This window comes from Amblyomma maculatum, chromosome 11 (assembly GCF_055883805.1).
Source record: "Amblyomma maculatum isolate TAMU_Amacu chromosome 11, ASM5588380v1, whole genome shotgun sequence".
Lineage (NCBI taxonomy): Eukaryota > Metazoa > Arthropoda > Arachnida > Ixodida > Ixodidae > Amblyomma > Amblyomma maculatum.
This window is the reverse complement of record NC_139354.1, coordinates 80,588,486-80,601,167: the sequence shown is the minus strand read 5'-3', so window position 1 is coordinate 80,601,167 and position 12,682 is coordinate 80,588,486. Positions and strand designations below refer to the sequence as shown.

The 12,682-nt window shown below is 46.9% G+C and overlaps 1 long non-coding RNA gene across 1 annotated transcript in view; it reads right to left on the bottom strand.

Moving 5' to 3' along the window:
* LOC146174252 (uncharacterized) overlaps positions 1-5,983 on the bottom strand; it is a 45,138-nt gene extending 39,155 nt beyond the window's left edge. The window contains exon 1 of the long non-coding RNA XR_014702248.1: positions 5,918-5,983. This is a non-coding gene — a long non-coding RNA (uncharacterized LOC146174252). The remainder of the gene's footprint in view (positions 1-5,917) is intronic.
* Between the last annotated feature and the right edge of the window lie 6,699 nt (positions 5,984-12,682).

Genomic DNA, 12,682 nt, shown 5'->3' with positions numbered 1-12,682 from the left:
AAAAGCTGGGTTAGTTGCATTGATGCCAAGCTGGATCGGGAATGTTATTCAAGTAACATTAAGCCATTTAAAGGAGCTAACATTTAAGTCATAACCACGTGAAGCGACAATCCTTGTTGATACGTTGTGCCATCACTATGCTAACGCCTGTCATCGCCACTGGTGCACACCGCACAAACAACGGGACTGCAACAGAGCGGCGCGTTTTCAGCGTTGCTCTCTTGCTGCTGCCTCGCGGTTCGGTCTAGGGAAGTACAGTTAGGCTAATACTCCATTTCTAACACCTAACAGCATGAAGTACGATATAACAGTGATGAAATTTCATGTAACACATCGGGTTTCTAATGGAAACACCACATTGGTGCGTGGTGTGCTCCTACACATCGATGCAGACTTCCATTGTAAGCAGTGACTTCCTCCAGCTCCTTTCGAAAGTAAACAATATCTAGCCACTCTGTAACCTTTGTTTTCCCTTATTACCCTACCAATCAACCGACTCGATGCCCTCGTATGTGCACGGACGAAATGAAGTGATCCTCTGCAGAATCTTCCTTCGTCCAAAACGGATTATAGAAATACGTCTCGCAAAAAAAGCCAAAACTGAAAGTTGAATACCTCAAAGCCTTCTGCAATTGGCTGTCTCGCGATCTGATTCCGAGCAACGACTGCTGAACTCAAGGATGCAGGATCGAATTCTGGTGGCAGTGGGCACTTTTCGAAGTTCGTGAAAAGCAAGGCGCCACTGCGCTGTGCGAGGCCTTGCATGTGAAAGAACCCTAGGTGGTATAAATTTCTGGAGCCTTCCACTGTGGCGTCTCCTAGAGCCTGAGTCACTTTGTGACGTTAAACCACATAAACAACCACAGAAGTACTTTTTGAACACATGTTAGTGTTGCAAATTCTCATTATGAATGAATGACTGTGCCTCTTTTTTCCACCCTCTATATATACATATTTTATGTGTGGCAATTATGTGTTTGCAGGTTCACTTTGTGTCGAATCTGTACATCAACGAGGGAAAAGTTCAATTTATCACAATCAAGAAAAATGAGACAAAAGTGGAGCGGGAAATGGTGATGGTATTTCTGGGCCTCTGCGGAGTTGAGAGAGAAGCCTCATGGGCCCGCATGGCAGAAGGACTGCATGCAGGGTTCCAGAGATGTCGGCAACCCCTGAAAAAGCGACGGTAATCATGACTAAGTTTCGTTTTATGCTTGTTGCTGAGATCAGGGCTGCAACAGCTGTGCCAATTGCGCCATTTTGATAGAGCGGCATAATTCTGCGTGCGCAAAATTTCCTGAATTTTCGCCAAAATGCGCCGATCGGCCGCAAAAGTTTGCCATGCTCAAGGACAACTTTCTGTGACCGTGATATAGCCAGTCGTGACGTTTCAGACACTCCAGCATGTCACTGGCCTTTTATTTTTATTTTGAGATGGCTTGATGCCGTTCTAACGCCTATCCATATTTTCCTTTCACGTGCTTCCTCTACTTTGAGTACGCTGAACTGTTGCGGTTTGAGGATGCTTCAACGCACGGGTCAAGGTTCGTGCGGTGAAGCATTCTTTTAAATCAAAGAGGCCATTTGTAACGAGGCACCACTGCTACTGCATTGTACTGCTAAAAGGGCCGTGGTAGTATTTTTGATTTTGCAATAATACTTCTATGCTTTGTTTTAAGCACCACATGCTTTTAATGGGTGTATCTAGCTTTTTTTATGTGGCTTCTGGAAGTTTTCTGTATTTTGTTGGGCTATTCATGTGCAGCAAGGTTGTTTTTATGCGGTCTTTATGCGCATTTAAGCACAGGCTGATAGCAGTTACGGCTCTGAATCTGTACCGGAGCTGTCGTCGCGCGACACAAGCTATGGATTTCGCAGAGAGTAAAATATTGTTTTAAGAGTCTTGCAAGCAAGAATCTCTGAATGACATTGTCAAACCGCGCTAGATGCAAAAAAAAAAACTCATTCTCCAGCTTTTGTATCTTTTTTTGTGCTGCGAAGTTGAAAAATTAACCTCGGTTGTATGGCTAACATTCTCTTTTTGTTTGATGCCACGCCTTGCGGTACGAAACGCTTACAGAAAGAGGTGCACGCCGGATTCTGGAACAAAATATGCCAAGCGCCTGTGATAGGTGGCCCTTGCTAGATTTCCTTTGGATCACATCCATACAGTTCGATATTCACATATTTTTTGTTTGTTTGCCCCGAAGGTAAGATTTCTTCTCTGGTTAATGGCTCCAAAATTTAAATTCATTCTACAAAGTGCAGGGTTTTTTTTTCTCCTGTGAGCTGCTCCAAATACGGATTTTACTGCTCCAAAACTTAAGATTTTGCTGCTCCAAAAATTGCTACAAATCCTATTTCATCTTATTGTACCCCTGTGTAATGAATGTTAAAATTAGTAGTGGCAGATTCCCAGTGTAATTCTGAACCATGACCGTAAACACGACTTTTCTTCCGTTACTTATGCATATCTTCTCTTATTTTTGAGATCTAATACAAAAGGTGGTCACTGAAAACCCAAGTGACGTGTCGACTGCCAAAAGGATCTCAGACCGAAAGGCCATTGGTGATATGTTTGCAGAAGTCAGTCGTGTGGGCCGTCAGAATAAAATATGTGAAAATAAAATTGCATATATCATGCAAAGCTCTATGTTGCAGTCAATGGGAACAGGGCATCACCCGCTTCTGTGCAGGATGTACTCTGTCCTGCATGCTAGTATCACGTGTGTTCTGTATGCTGGCTAGCTACTGCCAGTGTGCCAGCAGAGTGTCACCCAGTACGCCAGTGTAAGCCAGTGCGCCAGTGTGACAGTATACAGTGCCACACTGGTACGATAATCAGGTATGACACTGGCCCAGTGTCTCCCAGTGGCACTGCGTTTTCCAATAGGGAGTAAAAGATCTTTGGTGGATTGAGCTGATTCCAACCATCACCATGGAGATTTACTGCCTAGCTGTATAGCAGCAGTTTTTGGCGTATGTTTTTCGACACACCTAGTGACACCAGACAGCTGTACCACATTGCAAGGTGATAGCAGAGAAGAGACAGCAAATTTAGTCTGGGATGGTTAGGCACTGGTTGAAGCACCCATGAATCCAGTGGGTAGTCACCGACTCCTGCTTAATCAAACAATGACATCCCCTTAATCCACTTTTACAGGTTCTACTATACATTCGAAGATCCATTCCTACTAGCCCACAGCAGGTCCGTTAGAAATTCACAGGAATTCCCCAACAAGTGAAAGGGCAGCGTTCTACCTTAATATTGATAAAACATGTGCTCAGAGTGCCCGCATAACACAAGCACCACGGTAGTTTAGGCAGGAAATAGATTTAAGTATTAAATATCTGCCTCTTGTTGCTGTTGCTATAATATCAACAATATTGTACTGTAACATGCACTCTTGGTAATAATTAGCCGTCTCATTCATGCAGCTAGAGCAAATTTAGCCAATCGATCACGTGTCAAGATACCAGAGAGTTTCTGAGAAAGGCTTGTGTTCCAACCAAAAGGTCTCGCTACCAGACTACACTCCGTCTTTACTGAAACTAAGCGAAGAAGCCGCTTTTTCACAGCGGATTCACACTTCCGAGTCATAAAGGGGTCTCAAGGAGGGAGCGTAAAGAATGGGTCAAATCCAGTCATGCTTCAGTAGCAATGCTCTGGACACTTCCTAGTCCCTTCAGACTCTATTTTGCATATAAACGGGAGGTATACAGTTATTTAACCCTTTCGACAGCTCTCCCTGAGTCATCGTGAATACAACTGCTGGATGAAAAAGGGAACGTGCCTCTGTTTGTTCTTCAATGCGAGTGTGCTAACGAGACCTTTTGGTTCGAAAGCAAGCCTTGATGTAAAGCGGACTTACAGTAAATGATCAATTCCATAGATCAATGCATATAATCAATAACGTTCAATGACCGACGCGGAAACTTTAAAATTTATGCAGGAAAAAGTCAGAGGCGTTCTGCAAGCCTTCGTTCCCCTTTCGGTGCACAGGAGTTCCACTTGACGAACGCGTCATGGAGGAGGTCTTAGTTCGGGCAGCAAAGGGCTCAAATGCACATGTTCACGTCGTAGATATGAGGTAAAACCGGCACAATACACGTTTACTATGAGCTTCAGAACTGATAGTCAAACCCAAACAGTGAAAACAGGATATACTCAATATTGTGGTTGTAACAATCCAGAACCCCTTGCATAGCGACTTGGTTCCGTATCTCCCAGCTGAGCCTTGATGGAAATCAGCCTTCTAACCGTCTTCTTCCACTACCGGCGCACGTACCTGCTACACGACGCCTGTGCTATGCAAATGATCTTAAGTTCCCAACGTAAGCTACAAGGCTCTAGCAAGAAAACAAAGCACAGCGCGCATGCAGACGCAATGACGGCGGACTCGCTCATAAGCCTTCGTTATTCGATAATTGTCGGCAATCGCTGTACAGCCATTCAAATTTCAACTGATTCCCTAGTTGACCAGAGTCACAACTCACCGAGTAAGTCATACGTACGTGTCTTCATACTGCACCCTACGCCATGGATCTCCCCGACAACTGTCTCAAAGCTGGCGCATCGCAAGGAACGCCGCCACAATTTCGCTCAACTCAAGATCAGCAGTTAAGTGTTACCTCTGTTGCCCGCAATATCCTTCACAACTCAGCGCGTGCTGCGGGTTAAATTATCCTTATCTCCTCAAGTTTGATTCCATTACACAGATCTAATTTCTCTTGTTGAAAAGTTGAGGCAAGGTGCACGGTCCGCCTGATCACAGTGATAAAGAGTAGCCTGTTGTCTCAATAATTCGCCAGAGCCGCTGCACTTCACGGAACAAGAATCGAACTTGGGTCCGGTCATCTTTTTACTTGAACTAATAATTTTCTGCAACTGTACATGGGGTAATTCTAACATGCGCCGTCATCTCAACGTGTACACTTGACTGTATGCTTATAGCACTGGAACCTATTCTGGATATTTTGCTGTGCAATACATTCCTCACTCTTAATCTGTAATCTTACATTAGGTTCTTCTTTACTCATGTCATTATATGATTTGATATCTCGAGTTTGTGCATCTATCTTTCCGTCATTACTTTACCCCCTCTTCTATGTTCTGAATTTCCATCTGGAGCCCTTGACAGTATCGCTCGTGTTAGTGCACTCTGCTTCTATATTTCGTGTCTTAGATTCAAGCTTAATCTGATACCAGTATTCATTATTTCTAGGTGTTTATTCCGTTTCAAAGCGACAACGGGCTTTCTTGCAAGCCCACTGGTCTGAACTGCGCCCTTTTTTTTACTGCTCATGTCTGATACTCTAATACCTGTCGACACAACGCACTTCCTGCTCCGGACGCGTGAGCAACGCATCCCTACGGATGGAAGAAACCTAGATTTCTTAACCAAATACTGCTGTTGCCTGAGAGCATTTACCTTCGCTGTGGGGCACTTCTGGTCACCGCTGACGCGAACCGTCAATATTTGAGATCTCTAGATCCTCGCAGACGTCTGCGTACATTCCCGCCATGAACAACCGGTATACCTCTCCAGCTTAGCAACTGTCGCTCCTTCCTCACTACACAGCTTCTTCTTGCGCTACTTTTTCTCTTATCGCTGCCTCTGACTGTCACATCTTCTGTTTTCCAAATCATTGCGCGCATCGCTCCTCTCTACCATCCTGGACAAACGGATGATCTCGCGCAGCGCCGACAACTTTGCATCGATTCGAGTAATGGCTTGGTTTTTCAAATGCTTTGTTTCCAAAGTGGGATATTCGTTGTACCAGTAAATAACAGGTTACATTGATATAGAAGACGTTGTGGTTGCAAAATTGGAGCCCTCCCCATGAGGCTGTTAAGTAGGGGCCGCGAAGCGGCGCTAACGTCTACTCCTGGAGCCATAGAGTTATTTATACTTACCTGGAGGAAAAGCTGGGGATGCTTCACTTCCGCCGTCATGAGAGCGCTAAAGTTATGGGCCGGTGTACTTCTGTGTGCAAGACAGTATGATATTTTTGTAAAACGAGCAGCGGTAACAAGCTTTCCTAACACGATCATCCTCATTTCGAGGCGCGTACGTCGAAAGTAAAAGCTATACTAGTGAAGATGCAAAACTAGGTGACCCCAATAGAAGGCTTCTGGTTTACAAAATGCCACCAAAAACTTCCTAAGTGATTCAGCAGCCGTATATATTGTTATCTGGCGCATTGAGGAAGTGGAAGACGAAGCTTTTGGTCGGACTGACGAAGACGATGTAGAGTGTGTAGTTAAGCTGTGAAGCGGTACTCATCGAGTCGGGAATAGTGTTATCCCCTACTGTGTGATTTCCACTCATCACATTTTGGCGGAGGTGAAATAATGCATCCCGTAAAACGACTTGGATATCCGCAGTGGTCGCCACATCAGTATCGTCACCTTGCCTACAGATAGTTCCACCTCTACGACCTCAACCCCAGCTGTTGTCATGGCTCAACCTCGGGATCCGGGCACCTTCTGCGGAACTGACGATGTTGATGTGGGAGAGTGGCTGGCCCTGTACGAGTGCGTAAGCCATCCCAATGGCTGGGATGCAACAATCAAGTTCGCAAATGTTATATTTTATTTGACCGGCACCGCGTGCGTCTGGTTGAGACTCATTAAGCAGAGCTGACATCTTGGTACGTATGGAAGCGAAATCTCCAATTCTTCGGCGAAAGTATTGATCGTCACTTCGCCGCCAAGAAAGGCCTCACTTCTCGCTCCCAGACATCGTACGAGTCTTATTTCTCTTACATAAATGACGTCTTGTCCTTGTGCCAAACTGACCCGGCTAGGATTGAGGCCGGCGAAGTGAGCTATACACTAAAGGGTATTGCCTACGACGCTTTCAATCTCCTCTTATGCAAACACTGCTCTACTGTGGACTGAGTGGACTGTTTGTTCTACAGGTGTGCCGGCGCTACGAGCTGGTTAAACAAAAGCGCTTATTGCAGTTTTCGTTACGTCTGCCCAAGACAGCTGATAGCTCGTTCTGTGATGTCCAGGCTACTCTCCACCAGCCTTCCAAAATAACTTGACCTGTATTGTCTGTCGAGTATTCATCTCTTTGGGTCCTGCTTTTTTCGCATCGCAGCTGACAAACAACTCCCAGCCTACCATATCCTTCGTCTGGGGTTTTGTTTTTATTCATAAATTTTTTTTATACAGATACCTACAACACCCGATGAGGGCATTTTTGTAGGGGGGGGGGGGGGGGTACAGTATAAAAGCATATACACCGTCATGCAGATGACAACTTGAAAAAAAAAACAATGAAAATAATAAAAAATACAACTCATTCCATTATTGAGAAAACTCATTACAGAAGAATTATGAAAACAAGAAAGACACAAAAAATGACATATTGTTGCAAATATGAGATCGGTTCTGGCCCCTTGTTGGACACCGTGAACTCCGACCCGGCCTGTGATAGCTGCTGCCTCCTCCAAAACCAGCTTCGTGCCTCAATACCGCTACCGCAATCCTAATGACTAGCGTACCACTGACGATCGCCCAATCTGCTTCATTTGTTCCCGCGTTGGCCATATATCCCCTCACATCCTCAACCGCTAGTACTCGCCTTCGCGCCCAGTCTACTACTACATCAACCGCACTCGAATCTGCACCGCGCTATTCCTCTCCTCATCCCAACCCACCCCGTACTGATCTTGCTACACTTGCGTTCCCACCCGGTCCCCTTCCCCGCATGCCCAACGTTCAGCTCTACTCTTCCTCGCCGCAATTATTCACCGTCATATACAGGCTGCTTTTCGGAAAACTAGCCTATGCAGCTCCCCAGGGCGACGCTGCATTTGCAACCCGGACTGAAAATGCTCTGTTCACCGCTGCCACCGTCGAAGTGCCTAAGGAAACGGTGTTCCTATTACAGCCATTATTGACAACTGCCCATTCTCAGCTCCTCATTTCTTCACCGTACACTGTCCGCGTCGCTAATGGCAGCACCGCTGTCATGCTTGGCATTTGTGCTGCCCAAATACCCATTCCTGGTCTTCACTAACCAGTGTTATTCACTGTCCTCCTGAAATGCCCTCATGATCTGATCCTTCACCTTGGTTTGTTGACCGTTCACTCAGCTCTTATTCACTGCTCGACTGGAATTCTTTGCTTGCACCTTCCCGACTGCCATCACGACCCCGCCTCCTCATCTTGCCATCGCTCAAATCAAAATTTCCTCTTCCCTCCTGAAGTTGTTTACACTCCTATGTTCCCTTTCGTACCCATCCCTGATGGGGACTATCTGGCGCGCCCTATTACAGACGTCGTCCTGTAGCGTCACATCACTCTCCCTCAACTTACTGTACACGTTTCTCAGAATTACACCATTCTCCTAATCATCAACTTCAGATTGTCGCCTGGAATTCTCCCCAAAGGAATTTCTTTACCTAACCTGTCTCCGCTGAGCGACTCTGAACTTTAAGCACGAACACTCGGGCCTCCCCCGCACCCTCTGCTTTACCAGCCCCTAATAAGTCGTCCTCTTCCCATCCTGATACTGCTTCCAATATGATTTCGGCCGACCTGCAAACCAATTCTGTCGAGAAGCTCTACAACCTGTTGCTTTTCTATAGCGGCATTTTTAACTGGAATATGACCTCTAGACCAAACTTCTTTAATAAACCACCGCATCGACACCGGTGACACCGCTCCTATTCGCCAGCAACCGTACCGTGTCTTCCTTACGAAGCGTCAGGTGATTCAGCGTGATGTCGACAAGATGCTGGCCGATGATATTATTGAGTCTTCGAATATTCCTTGGGCGTCACCTGTTGTGCTAGTGAAGAAAGATCATAGCTGGTGATTCTGCGTAGACTACGGCCACCTCAAAACGTTGACAAGAAAATATGTGTGCCTTCTTCCGCGCATAGACGATGAACTTGACTGCTTACATGGAGTCAGCTACTTTTCCTCTATTGAGCTTCTGGAAACTGGCAAATTTCCGTCGATAAACTCGACCGTGAGAAAACAATGCTCGTTACTCCTGATGGCCTTCACCAAGTCAAGCCTTTTGTAATTATTAACGCCTCCTGCCACTTTCGAGCGGATGATGGACTCGTTAATACGCGGTTCCAGGTGGACGACTTGTTCCTGTTTCTCAGACGACAACATTGTTTTCTCGTTCATTTTCAATAGCCATCTCTCTCGCCTTTTTAACATTCTCGAGATTTTTGGACGGGCTAGCCTTGAACTCAACTCCAAGAAATGCTGCTGTGGCCACCGAAATCAAAGTTCATGGCCAATTTGTTATTGCTACCGGCGGTCAGCCTTTTATCCACATTTATCCAGCAATTACCCACATTTTTATATATATCTGCCGCCCTTTCCAAGCAGCTGCCACATTGAAATTCGGAATAATTTTATATCGTCAGTGTAGTTTCAATGACATAATTTTCTACATGGTACAGGTAGTTAAGTTGTGTGTTCTGAAAGCTATTGGTGTACGGAGAGTTGCAGGCTGTTCATGGCTACAGCAAAGAAGGCAAAGATATCCGTGTGTTGTGGGCGATTCCTCTGCCCGAGGGATGCGCACGACAAATACACAGCAGGCCGTGTAACAAACATCTTTAATCTCACAGAGGGTCGTCCAAGGCGGTGCGGGGTCATCGTTAGGGGGGCTGCAGCCTGCGGGTCCTCTTCCGTGGAGAAGCGCCAGGAGCGAAGAAGCAGGAACGAAGAGAGGGCGAGACGGCGGCGCGTGCCTTCCTTTATAGCCCCTTCGCGCGGGACCGGTTATTCCCGAACGAGTGGGGAGAGGGAAACAGGCAGCGCGCAGGGAGCATTGGGAAGTGGCGCGGCCTTCGAATGCGCGGCGCGCCACGGGCCCTACAGATATGTGGCGCAGGGCCCCACATCTCCCACCCCCCTCAGCGCCCGACCCGGGCTCCACCAACAGCCGGGCCGTGTCCATGTCCGAGCCCGGGTCGGCGTAAAATATGAAGGCTTATCGCCTGGCTCTGGCGGGATGCCATCTCAGCTGGTCCGAGGGACGGGATAAGCAGCAGGCATGGCGGGACTGTTCCGGCTGGTCCCTCTCCGGCAGCGGCCACATCCTCGGGGTCACAGCGCAGCTGGGCTCGGCCACGGATACACCTGGCAGCGGCCCTGAGCTGCTACTCCACATCGCTAACCCCTTTCCACGTGGTGCCGTGCTGGATGCACTGCGACCCCTTTGCAGTAGTCGTTTCCGCCCCGGGCACAACTGGCTTCCTGAGGCCCGTACTCCAGGACTGGGCAGCGGGCTCCAACCCAGACTCGTTCAAGATGGCCAGCATGGCCGCGCTGGTCACAATGATGGGCCACAAACCACTATAAACTAGGGGGGTACCCCCTGTTTAAGTGGGCCCTCCTTGAACCATGCGCTGGGTGCGGTTTCCCAGCCCGCACCGCGTTGGACGACCCCCTGTGAGATTAAAGATGTTTGTTACACGGCCCGCTGTGTATTTGTCGTGCGCATCCCTGGGGCAGAGGAATCGCCCGCAGTGATGAAGATTGGTTTTGGTTTTGTGGGATTTAACGTCCCAAAGCGACTCAGGCTATCAGAGACGCCGTAGTGGAGGACTCCGGAAATTTCGACCACCTGGGGTTCTTTAACATGCATTGACATCGCACAGCACACGGGTGCCTTGCTTTTCGCCTCCAACGAAAAGCGGCCGCCTAGGCCGGGATTCGGTCCCGCGTCCTTGTGAACAGTAGCCGAGCGCCGTAACCGCTGCGGCAACCCGGCGGAGTGTTTGATGACGATATTGTAGCGCAATTTACATGAGCGCCGCAGCCAGAGCTATAAAATGTTTCCATTCAAGTAAAGGTGCTTACACTTGTCAAACAAATCCCCTATTAGTAACAAACACATGACGGCACCATTATAAATTAGGCGTAGAAAGAACGTGTGCACATATATATGCAGACCCTCTGGTGGGTCAAACACCACTACGGTCAATGCGGGACCCACAACGGCATTGATTCGGCAGGCCTATAGTGGCGAGCGCTATTTTTCGCGAAAAGAGCTCGCATTTAGATTGCGTCACCACTCATTTAAACAGTTCTGATTAATGCAGTTATCATGCGGACACGCGAGGTTTAATAACCGCCAAAGCCGCTGAGGGACTTAAATCTATTTTGTGTTGCCAGCCTCAAAAAGGATCGGTGTTGTTTTTGCACCTAATGTCCACTTGCAGCTCGATGTGCCTTTAAATTGTCTCCAAACGACAGCTGTGAGTAGTATTCGGCCGCCTTCCAGCTGCATTACTCCTCGCGTGGATCTAAAGCGTTTTAGCCAGGCGTGCTCATTTGAGCTTGCCTAAATTTACCTCTCATTCTCTGTACTCTACTCTGTACTCTGTACTAGCTGTACTCTGTATAGTTGATCTCTGTACTCGATATGTGGAGTAGCAGGGGAAACTGGAGGGACGCGGTCGCACATGCCCTCAAAAAAGAGCCTACAAAAGATCCAGTTAGGCATTGTGTGGGCACATCCTATAGTTTTACCCCACTGTGACAAAAGTAGGGTGCACAGTGGTAATGTGGGTGGCCTCATTTTGGACCTTCGGGAGCTTTCCCACATAAATCCCAGATTTAGTTTGGATATATACCGAAAAATATCCGACAATTAGTTATTTTGGTCTGGATGCAGAAATGAACTCTGCGTTAGCGAAAGCAAAGTCGACATGGGGCCCATGTACAGAAACAGGGGCAAGTCAAGTTGGGACTCTCACTTCTTCCCCATTGCAGACCGATGCAGGTATTTTAATGGTTGCTCCAGCTCCACTTGCATACATAAAAGCAATTAGAGGCCCACATGGCGCGCTTCATGTAATCATGATTTTAGTTTGCTGTCTCGCACTTGTGATGTTTTCAGCTTAGGAAAAGCAAATTGGTCTTCGCTATTTATTGGCCTAATAACGTCGACCGCAATTTAATAAATGGGGAGAATTAAGTTCATTTTTCGGACTATTTGGAAGCTTGCACCCCTGGCGTTTAGAAGGGTACTAGTTTTTTGACGATGGAATCGGTAAACGAGGCAGGTCATCCGACGCTGCTGCCAGCCATACTTCGATTCCGGCGAAATGCTAAAGTTAAGAGTTTGAGGTTAGCGAAGAACGACGAGCTCCTTCACATCCTAGATTTTCTTTAGTATTGAACTTTTGGAGGCCTAAATATAACCCGTCCATTCTATAAATTTAACTGAGATGGGCACCTGATCTTTTTAGCTGCTTGCTGTGCGGTAAAGCCAAAAGGTGGGCAGTATCGCTAGGTAAGAAACAGGTAAAATAATTTTTTTCGTTAGCCGTTATATCTCGGATAAAAAAAGTTATCAATGTAAATGGGCATATGCTATTCCAAGAAAAGAGCACTGAGCGAAATTATTACCGTTGAGAAACCTACAGACTGAAAGGCGGTTTTTCAAAAGCCAACTAAGCATTTATTCATGTTACTTGGGTTTTGAACAGCAACAAGCAAGAAGCTGGTACCAAAGCCATTCGCTTTGAGGGTTCTTGATGGATGAAAGGTGGCACCACCACGTGTTTTCTAAAATTACCCACATTTCGTTTTCAAGCTAACACATGACGAATTCTCGTCTTGGTGGGTATACATCCGTGTTACCACTCCCATTCACTGGCTTAAATTAGATTTCGCGATGCTAACAAAAAA